The sequence below is a fragment of the Triturus cristatus genome, chromosome 5_2 (genome assembly GCF_964204655.1).
Source record: "Triturus cristatus chromosome 5_2, aTriCri1.1, whole genome shotgun sequence".
Taxonomy (NCBI): Eukaryota; Metazoa; Chordata; class Amphibia; order Caudata; family Salamandridae; genus Triturus; species Triturus cristatus.
The window spans coordinates 1,088,502,349-1,088,515,190 of NC_140588.1; the positions used below are offsets into that span (position 1 = coordinate 1,088,502,349).

The 12,842-nt window shown below is 43.2% G+C and overlaps 1 protein-coding gene across 5 annotated transcripts in view; it reads right to left on the reverse strand.

Annotated features, from left to right (window-relative positions):
* ZMYM3 (zinc finger MYM-type containing 3) overlaps positions 1-12,842 on the reverse strand; it is a 682,395-nt gene that overhangs the window by 346,435 nt on the left and 323,118 nt on the right. The window lies entirely within an intron of this gene.

Here is a 12,842-nt window from a genome sequence, read left to right on the forward strand (position 1 = left end):
GTTTTGGATAGATGGGATCTGGCCGAAAAAGTTTTTCCTCTTCGGTAACCACTTTCGGTGACTATTGTTTCGGTTCAGAGCAAGGTTTAGATTTCTGCTCTGTAGCCTTTGAAGGGGTTTTTGAATCCTTCAGCGTAGAGTCGGAAATCTTCTTCGGTTCCGAGTGTTTTGGTTTCAGATCAGAGGCCTTTTGTTCCTTTGGTGCCGAGCCGTTCGGTGCGGATGGCTTTTTTGGATCTGCGGGAGTAGGAGGAGCTCCCGGTTTCGGTGCAGACAGTGTCTGGGTGGCACTGATTTGCGGCTTATTCGGTCCCAAGCTGCCGCAAGGCTTTTCTTTTGTTTTCGGAGCTGAGCCCTAGGGCGGGGCTTCTGAAGCTTTGTTTCAGTCGCGACTGGGGCCTGCAGGCAAAGTCTTAACCGGTGCCTTCTTTTTCTCGGGCCGGGGTACTTGTACTCACTCGTTGATCTGGAGTGATGTGATCCTCGGAGTCATCGGCCTCGGAAACGATGTCCAGATCTTCCGAATCTTCTGCCTCAGGATCATCGGGTCCTTTATTGAAGATGTCTTCTGGCACCAGTGCAGCCCGTTGAGCCATGACGTGTCGTCGGGCCCGGCAATCACGGATAGTCTTCTTGGAGCGGAAGGAGGCGCATGCTTGGCAGTTTTTCTCCTTGTGCTCGGGCGAGAGACAGTGGTTTCAGACCTTGTGTTGGTCGCATTGTGGAAATTTAGCTCCACACTAGGGGCATTTTTTAAATGCAGTCCTTTCAATTAACCGTAGGCCCGAATGGCGTCGATAAGCCCAGCAGCCCGCGGCGACGACCGGAATCGGGTATTTGAGTAGCACGTCGAAAAGCACACAATCGAAAACAATACCATCGAGTTTGATATGCACTGCGTGTGAGAAGTGGCTCTGTATATACTGTTGCTTAATAGGTACAGGGTGTACAGAGTCCACAGACCCCAAGGGTTTAACAGAGGTTAAAGTTAGATATAACCTTACTCTCTAAAGTGGTAGCTTGGTCGAGCAGTAAGGCAGTATCAGAGGACAGTGTAAAGCATTTGTTGTACACAATCAGTCAGCAAATGGTCTCACACACTCAATAACTCTAGGCTAATGGATTATATATATAAAAAAAATATATGCTTGTTTTATTTTAGAACCAACAATTGGATTTAAAATATACTTTCTCATAATGAGATGCTTTATATAAATACTTTTGCAATATGCAATTGACTTTTGTAAACAGTTACAAGTGGTTGCAATAGGCAACTCTATTTTAAACACAACAATGCATTGAGCTCAATGGAAATTTCAAGTTATTTACAACAGATTACTTTTAGGATTACTTTTGGAATTCCAGGACTGGATCCTAGATTCAGTCCTGGGTCAGTACTTAGAATCAAGTGATGAAAGTCGACTTAATTACTGTGATGATTTTTAAACAATATTTAGCTATTTTAAAAGTTGACACTTAGAAAATATTTCAAAGAAAATAGTCAATGATTCCCTAAGGAAGAAAATTCAGGTTACAGGTACAGTATGTTCTCGTTACTTTTGTAATCCAGTACTGGGTGCCTAGACTCAGTACTGGGACCTTTATCCAAAACAGGTAAGTAATTACGTTTTCAGATATTATACGATTTTTAAAGAATATTTAAAGATTGCAGAAATTGACACTTAGAAGAAATTTCACAGAAAAACAGTCAATGATGTCCTATGGGAGAAAATTGGGTTACTGGTAAGTACAGTTGTAAGTATTTTTCAGAGTCAGTGCTGGGCACCAAGATCCAGCACTGGGAGCTCACCTAAGAGCAGGTGAGTATTTTCGTTTTCGTTACTCGGCTGATTTTTGGTGAATATTTTAAGATTTGAAAAGTCCACACTTAGAAGAAATTTCAGGAAAAAGCCAGTCAATGTTACCCTATGAAGAAAGGAATATGCTACTTACCAGTATGCATCTGTTCTTGGCATGTAGAGCTGCAGATCTATACACTGTGCATAGCTCGCCATCTGGTGTTGGGCCCGGATGGTTGCAGTTTGTTTTTCCACTTGGAAAGTCTTTGGAAGTCACGAGTTCGGTGACTCCTCCTTCGGTCAGTACTGCGCATGGGCTTCGGCTCCATCCTCAGATTGTTTTTCGCCAGCAGGGAAAGATGGAGCGTAGTGGTAACAGTAAAGAAACCCATGTGTGTTGTATCTAAATAAGATAATACTGGAACGGATACAGGTAGCCGGGGAGGCGGGTGGGCGTGTATAGATCTGCAGCTCTACATGCCAAGAACAGATGCATACTGGTAAGTAGCATATTCCGTTCGAGGCATATGAGCTGCAGATTATACACTGTGCATAGATTATATAACAGTACCCAACCCTAGCGGCGACCACCGGTATCCGTTACAGTAGTTTGGAACAGTGTTTTGAGTACAGCCTTGCCCACAGTAGCTTGGTTTGCACATCTACACAGTAATGTTTTGTGAAAGTGTGCGGTGTTGACCATGTGGCTGCTTTGCATATGTCATCTAGTGGTATGTTTCCTAGAAAAGCCATAGAAGCCCCTATCTTTCTTGTAGAGTGGGCTTTAGGGGGAACCGATAGCGTTCGTTTTGCTTTGTGGTAGCAAATCTGTATGCATTTTACAATCCACCTAGCTATGCCGGATTTAGAAATAGGGTTTCCTTTATGTGGTGGAGAGAACGAGACAAATAGCGGTTTGGTTTTCCTGAAAGGTTGTGTGCGTTGGATGTAGTAAAGTAAAGCCCTTTTTACATCCAGTGTGTATAACGCTCTTTCCGCAACAGTTTGAGGTTGTGAGAAAAAGACTGGTAATTCTACCGACTGGTTTAAATGGAATGGAGAAATGACTTTGGGTAGAAACTTTGGGTTGGTGCGGAGTACAACCTTGTTCTGATGCATTTGGAGAAAAGGTTCCTGTATAGTGAGTGCTTGTATTTCACTAACCCTTTTGAGGGAAGTGATGGCCACTAGAAAAGCTGTTTTCCATGTGAGAAATTTAAGCTCACATTTATGTAATGGTTCGAAAGGGGGTCCCATTAACCGTGTGAGAACTATATTTAAATTCCAGACCGGTGAGGGTGGTACTGTGGAAATATGGATTTTTCCGATCAGTTATGTCCCCTATCTTGGACCCCAACGGTTTCATGTATGAATCACAAGTACATGTATGTTCCCTCCAGTTCCAGTTATGAAGACGCAAACACATGTGCGTCCACCGTCAACATGTCCTCTTTCAGATCCGCCATGAATAGGCCGGATATTCTATTCCTAAGTATGAAAGGCCACCGGCTTTATATGGTTCACTTATGCCATTTTACAGTCCAGGCAAGTAGGCCCTGATTCTGTCATCAAGCTTTTTCTTGCCTTCTGTCTCTGAAAGCTCCAGTCTGAGCCTGCATCTGTGACCATGAACTTTGTCTCATTCCCTGCGCGGCTCACGATGCCTGACATCAGCCTGTTGCCTGCCAAAAACTGTATTTCACCTTCGAAATTATCTGCTCCGCTCCCTGCCCAATGCATTCCTGTCTAGTAGTTTAAGTAAACATTCTTCCAGCTACCGAGCAAAGGCCCGGTTTCTCTGTCTTTATGCAAGTAATTCATAGCCCTATTATTCTGGAAGACTTCTGCCCTCGCATCTAGTGTAGACACTTAGACGCTTGTACACGCACTAACAGTCAGTATAGTCAGTATAGAATAAGATTCTACTCTAAGAGACCTCTCTTTTGGATAACATAGTTCTTTAAACATAGGATGTTAGATATGATTTGGGATTAGGTTGACCTGACCCTCCAGACTTCTGTCGCCACATGTAGAGCTAAATGTCAAGTCCCCTTCACCCCCTAGTTGCACGTCAATCACACGTCATGCTGCTGCGCGCGCATTTCTGCCAAGTATTTCTGCTGACATTGCGAAATTCTTTCATGGAACCACCCTATTATGACATCACACCTGATGACGTTCTTTAGTTACACCCAGTTACGCCCACTTTTGCTACGCATGTATGTTTTATCTACACTATCAATTGTTACGCCTCTTGCATTTGCTTCACTGTAATGCCTATTGTATAAAAGTGATTACTTATCAATAAAGTATGTACTTCACTTCCTGAACCTCCGTGGTGATGGAACTTGGAGTCACCGATTCGAATCGTCCATTGGAATAAAGCCCATTCCGAACCTCTAATACCACGGATTTTGCCTCTTATTTACTGAGCTATTTTTATTATGTTTCTGTATCAAATTAAGTCCCGGTAATTAAATTATTTACCACATGAATGGCGCCCGAATAGGGACACTTTCTCATCTCACGCGCCGGCGGTGCGTTGCAGGCCCGGTCTCCTGCCACAGCTGGACCGACAACAACGCGTACCAGCAGGATTTCCTGTATCTCCCTCGGGTCAAGCGGGGGCGACTGAGGCTGCGATCAACACCCAGACGAGGCGGTGAGAAGTGCGAAGTATCCCGACCAGAGCCTAGCTGAGAGAGCAAGATCCGAGGTATACAGAGGCCCACCAAGTTCCGAAGTTCCGAAGTTCCGAGGTTTCCGATGTTCCGAAGTGTCCAAAGTTTTCGAGTCGGGTCCAGTCCAGTTCAGTTCCGTTCCGAGGCCTTCCGTTCCGAGCTACCCGGTGAGTACCATTACTGGGGAGGCGTTCTGACGTGCACATAGGTTGTGCCGGTCAAGACGGGTTTGGGTACACAAATCCGGTCTGCACTGTTTTAGCAGTGTATCTGTACTGTTTAGCAGTATATCTAGTATATCAAGTATATAAATTCAGAATAATTCAGTTAATGCCGAGTATTATGTTTAAGTGATTAAGTTTCCTTAGATCGTCATCATCATTGTTGCTCATTTAAATGTTAAATGTTAAATGTGTTAATACGTCCTGCATATTGTGGTGTGAATGACTGTTCATTATCGTGTTTATTGTATTAAGTTTGTTCAAGATCAAGTATCAGATCAGTTCTCAATATGCCGCTCTTTTCGAAATTAAGACCGATCACAACTAGAAAAGGGGTACTCGAAGAAGCTGTTCCTATTCCTCCTAGGGACACTCCAGGGTACTTCATGTATCATAAACACGGCTTAGACGCTATATTATTTCTTGATTTATGGGTAGACTACACCAAGGAATTACCAGAAAGTCAGAGGTGGCCCGCAGCTGGGACCTGGGATGCAGAGTGCATCATGAAAGTAGAGGAAGAGTTATGGAAAAGGAAAGCCAGACAGTCACAGAAAGACGCCGTTGAGTTATGGCGTAAAGAATCTCATAGACGTATAGAAAAAGCACTCCGACAGGAGGAGAAAAATAAGGAGAGTTCAAATAAAGTCCGAGAAAGTCTATTAATTGAAGAAGGTACACGAGTGAAATCAGAACAAGTAGACAGACAAAGAAATGCCCTTATGAATGGTATGTATCCCCTCCTGGCCGAGGGATTACCTAAGGCTACTCCGGAGATACCAAAAGACTTGCCACCCCCATTGTTCCCAATAAAAATGCATCCTAAGGGGCATCCTAGAACAGCAGAAGATGTTTTTCTTTCCTCATACTTAGATGACGCAGCTCCCGAGTATGCTAACCCCGCCCCACATAGACCGCCTGCCGGGGAGGTTCAACGCCAAGATCCTGTATCTGTATCTCTACAGCAACAAATCCTGACACAAGTTCCGGCAAGCACATCTGTTTCCACATCTGTTCCTACAACTACTTCTACCGTTGTGTCCACACCCATAGTTGCTGTATCGCGTTCAACGAACCCTTTCACGCCCGATACCCCAGATGGGGCTACCGGAGGTGCTACCAACATTTTTTCTACGCCACCCAGAATAAATAAACTTACCTTTCAAGAATCAGCACATCCACGTACCCCCAAACTCATAAATGCCCGCACGCTTAAGGAACTTCTAGTAGATTGTAGATATGACCCTGTGCCCGGCAAAGAGGACGAAATGATCATGGCATCATTACGTATCAAACGAGCCGCGGTGTATTTAGGGAAGTTACCAGGAATGACTGTGCATCTAGATAATATATACCATTTTGTCCAAACAGGGCGAGATTCTGAATGTATTAACAGAGCTATGGAATACCAGAAAGTGGAGATACAGGGGGAACTGTTACGTTTCCTCATAAATTGTGTGATCAGAAATCAAGACCGACCGGGGGTAGATCCGGAAGCAATGCAAACTCTTACCAGATGGAGCCAGAATATATCAGAAGGGAGACATGATAAGCAAAAATGTATAATAGCCATGTGCCGAAAGATCCGTAGAGAAATAGAACGCCTACACGAAGAGAGATTAGCGGTAGACCAGTTCGAACAAAGCGAGGAGGAAGGATCAGGACTGCCCACAGGACAGTCAGAAACCATAGCCTATGTAGGTAGAGGAAGATCTTGTAATAGTACTAGATGTTTTTCTGACCCGATACGTCCGATATGTCCAGATAATAACAGGAATTTCCAAACACCTATAATAAATATAAGGTCCCCCGAGCATTCGTTCCAAGCCGCTGACAAATTACTCCGAGAACGAAGGGGTTATCATCTACTCGATTCTATGGATGAACAAGAATTAGCCAGGTCAGCCGTTCATTGGGTTGACAGTCCCGGAAAATATGGTGATGATACAGTAGCACACACATTTTTGAACCTCACCCCAGATGAACAGCGTTTAGCTGGGATTTATATGATTCAACAACTCCTTATACTATATAAAAGTCAACATTCAGATCCTGGTCCCTTACCTGACATATTGACTGAACTACTCACGAATAGATGGAGAGGTTCAGGTACTAAGTTAATTGGAGAAATACTAGAATCAAGAAAGCAGTACATTCTTTTTGTATGCCCAGAACGTGTCTCACTGCCCATCAAGGAAAGAACGACGTATTACATGGACAGACAGAATCCCTTACGAGAAGTACACCCAATAAAAGGCGAGGACAATGAGTTTAAACGTGTATTTGTATATACGCCCATATCGAAAATAGAATTGTTACAAATGAAGAAAGTGGTACCCAGTCATGACAAAGACCCAGCGGGTTTCCACCGAGAAATTAAAGACATGTTACTCATGGGAGAGTATACCTATCCCGACATTATGACTATATTAAAGGTATTAATGCCTGCTGGCATTTATGAAAAACTCAAGGAAAAAGAGTGGGAGGTGGGAGACCAAAAGATAGACTGGACAGCATTAGAAGCAGAAGAAAAGGCCCGAACTGCAGGAGCAGGGCTTGGGGATAAAACTAAAGCACTACCAGGTTTACTAGTACAGGTACTGCCACGTTTATTAACTACGAAAAAAGAAGACTGGGGTGCAATCTCAGCCTGTAAACAAAAGCAAGATGAAGACACTAGTGATTTCTATGCCCGATTTGAAAAATGTTTTGGTATAAATAGTGGCATAAAAGCAAGTAGCGAATCATACCCACATCTGTTTGTGACAAAATTAGTTGAAAATTCCTTGCCCCAAGTGAAGAATAGAGTATTAAAATTCGAGAGTACCTGGCAAGGTAACACCCCATCACAAATGTTACAAATGTTACAGTATCATCACAATAGAATTAGAGAGGAACAAGAACATGAACAAAGACGCATGAAAGACACAAAAATGAAAATGCTAGTCTCTCAGACAGTTCCAGCTGAAGGACATAAAAAGGGTACGACACATTCCGGTGATTCAGCAGGACCTGTAAAAGGGACATGCAACTATTGTAAACAGCCAGGACATTACATACACGATTGCCCGGTCCTGAAGCGTAATATCGCCACAGGTAAAACACAGGAAAGACCACGGCCACCTAGACAGGATCAGAATGAACAAGGAGCCCCGCAGCATGCACAGTCCATGCCAGCTCCACAACAGTCTATACAGTTTGTGCCAGCTGCACCAGCGCTGCCTGTTGCTGCCACACAAACCACGACACGACAGCTGTACCAGACCGCACAGTACGACTATCCTGATTATCAACGATACGCATGAACCAGCCTAGAGAGGGAAGTTGACTTACCCCTTATCGAGGTCCCTGTAGACCAAGAAGGACCTTATGTACATAGTGAATTATTAGGCCAAGATAGAAAATTTTTACTTGATACAGGGGCAAGTCGAACAACTATAAAACGTAGTGAAGTTCCAGGGGCACCCCTCTCAGGCTCACAGAATATTTCCCTTGGTTTTTCAGGAAAACCTATTGTTAATGAAGTATCACAGCCTCTTCCACTTACGATAGGACCTTTGACCCGAACTACAGATTTATTGCTTACTAAATCATGTCCAGAAAACTTGTTAGGTATAAAAACACTGAAAGCTCTAGGAGCTATAATATGTTGTTCTCCGGAAGGAGTAAGATTGTTTTTACGTGATTTCAAAGGTCACTATGTGTCTCGAGACATGGATCCCCGATTGCAGATTTTACCTACACATTTATGGGCACAAGGCCCTACTGATGTTGGTTGCATGAATATTACACCATATCGAGTTACACTAAAGGCAGGAGTGGTACTACCACGAATGCGACAATACAAGTTACCACCAGATGCTGTAGTGGCTTTACTGCAAATCATTGACGAGCTCATTGCCCAAGGAGTGGTTGTGGAAACAGACTCCAATGTATGTAATTCACCGATAATTCCGATTCTTAAACGAACAGATCCAAAGGCCCCGCCAGTATATCGATTGGTTATTGATCTGTGCGAATTGAACAAGTGCATTGTGCCACAATTCCCTGTGGTCCCAGATATCTCGTCATTACTGACAGCTATTGATTCCGAAGCAACATTCTTTACTGTAATTGATCTCAAGAATGCCTTTTTCAGCGTCCCAATAGATCCGGAAAGCCAATACTTGTTCGGATTTAGTTTAAATGGACGTAGCTTTAAATTCACACGCGCACCTCAAGGATTTACAGAAAGCCCCAGCATCTATAGTCAAGCACTGAAAAGAGAACTCGACAGTATCCACATGCCAGTCAACACTGCCCTGCTTCAATATGTCGATGATCTGCTGATCACCGCTAGAAGCGAACCTGAATGTGAGAAAGCATCACTGACAGTTTTACAATTTCTAGCCGAAAAGGGGCACAAGGTGTCCCCTTCTAAGCTGCAATTCTGTGTCCAGCGAGTTGTTTATCTTGGACACTCGCTGTCCAAGGAGGGAAGGCAGCTTACACCCGACCGCATTCAGTTAATTGCTAATATGCCAATACCCAAGACACAAAAGGAGGTGCGGGCTTTCATAGGCCTCACTTCATATTGTAGGCAGTGGATCCCTCAGTATGCATTTCTAGCAAAACCACTCATTCAATTGACAACACAGGAGGCAGCCACATCGACTGTTCTCCCTTGGACTCAGGAACATGCACAAGCTTTTGAAAGCCTAAAGAAAGCCTTATGCCAAGCACCTGTTTTAGCAACACCATGTTACAATAAACAGTTTACACTCTTTGTTACAGAACGCGAAGGTACTGCCTTGTCAGTACTCACACAGGAACAAGCAGGATCACACAAACCATGTGCTTATTTTTCTAGTACATTAGATCCCGTAGCTCAGGCTTTGCCTGCATGCCTAAAATCAGTGGCAGCAACAGCTTTAGCAATCATACAAAGCGATGCCATAGTGTTAGGACATCCATTGACAGTTCAAGTACCACATGCAGTAGAGGTTCTTGTGAATCGAACGCAAACACAACATTTGACTATAGCGCGACTTACAGGGTATGAATTAACATTGTTCCAACCACATATAGAAATCAGACGTTGTAACACATTGAATCCTGCCACACTTTTACCTGTAATCGGAACAGACCCACTAGCTCATGATTTTATTGAAGTTATTACAATCACGACGAAACCCAGACAAGACTTGACAGATGTCCCATTGTCAGACCCAGACCTGACGTTGTATGTAGATGGTTCATGTATGAGAACAAGTACAGGAGAGTTAGTGGCCGCTTACGCAGTCACAACAGACACTGAAGTCATCGAAACAAATTGCATAAATACCTTGTCAGCTCAAGCCGCAGAGCTCATCGCTCTGACACAAGCCTGTATTCAAGCCACAAATAAAAAAGTCAACATATATACTGATTCACGTTATGCATTCGGAGTTGTACATGACTTCGGCGTGCTGTGGCGAGAGAGAGGTTATTTAACTTCTCACGGTGCCCACATTCAGCACGGACCCCTCATTCATGCCTTATTAGATGCAATACATCTACCCACTGCAATATCAATTATGAAATGTAAAGCTCATACGAAAGTTACTGATATCATTTCTCAAGGCAATGATCTAGCTGACAGAACAGCTAAACAGACTGCTCAAACTCAAACATCCGACATGACAAAGACAATAGTCCCGACGCCAACACATTGTATGACTGTTAAAGATCCCACTCTTGACGTAATTGACATACAGACACATGCTACACCAGACGAAATAAGGAAATGGACTGAGTTAGGAGGGATTCAAACGGATCAAGGATGGATGACGAAGGAAAAATCTGTGTGGTTCCTTCCTGATTCAATGGTCCAAGTCATTATTAAGGATGGATGACGAAGGAAAAATCTGTGTGGTTCCTTCCTGATTCAATGGTCCAAGTCATTATTAACACTATACATAGTCCAGCGCATCTAGGAGAAAAAGCTATGCTAGACAGCATTCAACACATTTGGTTCAACAAACATTTACGAGCAGCAGCCAAACAAAAAGTTCGTACCTGTATGATCTGTTGTCAGTTCAACCCAGGAAAAAGCATTCCCGTAGAACAGGGTGGATTTCAGCCTCCTGATCACCCTTTTGAAGTCCTCCAGATGGATTATATCCAGATGGAACGATGTCGAGGATTCAAATATGTTCTCGTAGTTGTCTGTGCTCTTTCCCGTTGGACAGAGGCATACCCGGTTTCAGATTACACTGCCCCGACTACTGCCAAACAGTTGGTTCGAGAATTCTTCCCACGATACGGTTTACCACGTGTTGTCTACTCAGATAACGGCCAGCCGTTTTCATCCGAATTAATGAAACACGTTTCACTTTTGTTAGGCTATCAGTGGAAATTCCACTGTGTCCGACACCCCGAGGCAGCAGGTCTCGTGGAAAGACATAATCAGACCCTGAAAATTAGATTGTCCAAAATATGCAGAGAGAAAGGTGTCGACTGGGTAGTAGCGTTACCAGTTGCACTCTTTTACATGAGAATGGTAGCACACTCTCGAACAGGGCTATCCCCGTACGAGGTGATCTTCGGTAGACCACCAAATATGTGGGGGACGCCTATACCACGCAAAATAACTGATATTGACTGTAATATGCTGACAGATTACTTGGCTTCCTTGATGTCTGCACTACAATCTTGTCGTTCACAGGTATCTGCAGCCTTTCCTGACAACACTGAGGTGAAACCCCATGACGTAGTTCCGGGGGACCTGGTCTTAGTGAGGAACTTTGATCGGAAGACTCAGCTGGATCCTAGGTAGAAGTCGCCGCGATTGGTCTTGCTTACCACAAGGACAGCCGTGAAGATCGAAGGCAGAAAAGGCTGGGTACATTCAAGTCATATCAAGAAATTTCATGGACTACCATCGGATGTAAATACCACACCTCGTGTGTCTTCACCCATTGACTCAAAGCTTCCTTTGGTTGAACTGAGTAATCACGAACTATACAAACTAAAACTCAGGTCTAACCAGTCAGGCAATTTGATTGTTTAAGTCCTCTCCAAGGTGAAGCGGTTGAATTTGTCTCTGACATGTATCCCTTAGACCTGAATAGAGAAAAAACCCGACAAATGTTGAAACGACATGCGTACTGTAAATCACTGCGTAGTCATTGTATAGTGACGTTATTAATTTTGTTTTTCTTAAGTCTTTTAATAATTACTGCAAGTATATTGTTGCACATATATTATCCTATTTCTAGACATGTTTATAATGTTACTGCTGAACATTCTTTTAGTGAATTACCTCCGCATGAGTTGTCTTATAGATTTGCGCTGCGCAATAATACGTTTATTAGTATGTTACATCATTCCCATCAGGTTAGCAATGCTACTAATTGTTGGATATGTGGCCGACTCCCTCCCTATCAGAATTATAAAGGAATTCTACCTCTCTTTCCATACCCGTTCACACACAACGGCTCCTGTGGAGCATGGTTTAGTTTAATTAATTCCCTAGATTCGAATTCTGCAGTTTATCAAGACAACTGGGTATGGGGAAATTTGAACTTAGTTTTACTTAAAGTCTGCTACCCTAACAAGGAGGGACTTCCCAAAAGAACAGGAACTGATCTAGAAAATGAAGTGTATGGATTAGGTAATTTTACGCTTAATCTTATGATCCTAAATGTTGAATCCGAAGCTACTCCAATTTTGCCCGCTATGTCAATATTTCCAGTAAAAGGTGAATTATGTGTAAGAAAGAATGGTTCCATACATATGGGCCATAGTAGATGCACCACTGTAATAGAATTTAGTGATCAAGGCAAGTCTACATTTAGAGCTTCCCGCCATTCCTATTTCATATGTGGTCAGACGGCATATGTACGTTTGCCTCTAGATTGGGATGGTACCTGCTACATTGGATTCCTTTTGCCACCTGTTTTCCTAGCTCCTCCTGACTATCACAGAAATACTCATTTAGTACACAATAGAGAAAGGAGAGATCTCCCAATAGTCGATTACACTGAAACAGCATGGGAAAAATACACAGATTTCAATAAAGGTCTCTTTCCCTATATAGGTACCGTTACTAATAGTAAGCTGATACGTAGATTAACTAGAACCCTTGAAGCAGTAGTGAACGAAACTATTTCCGCCTTAGG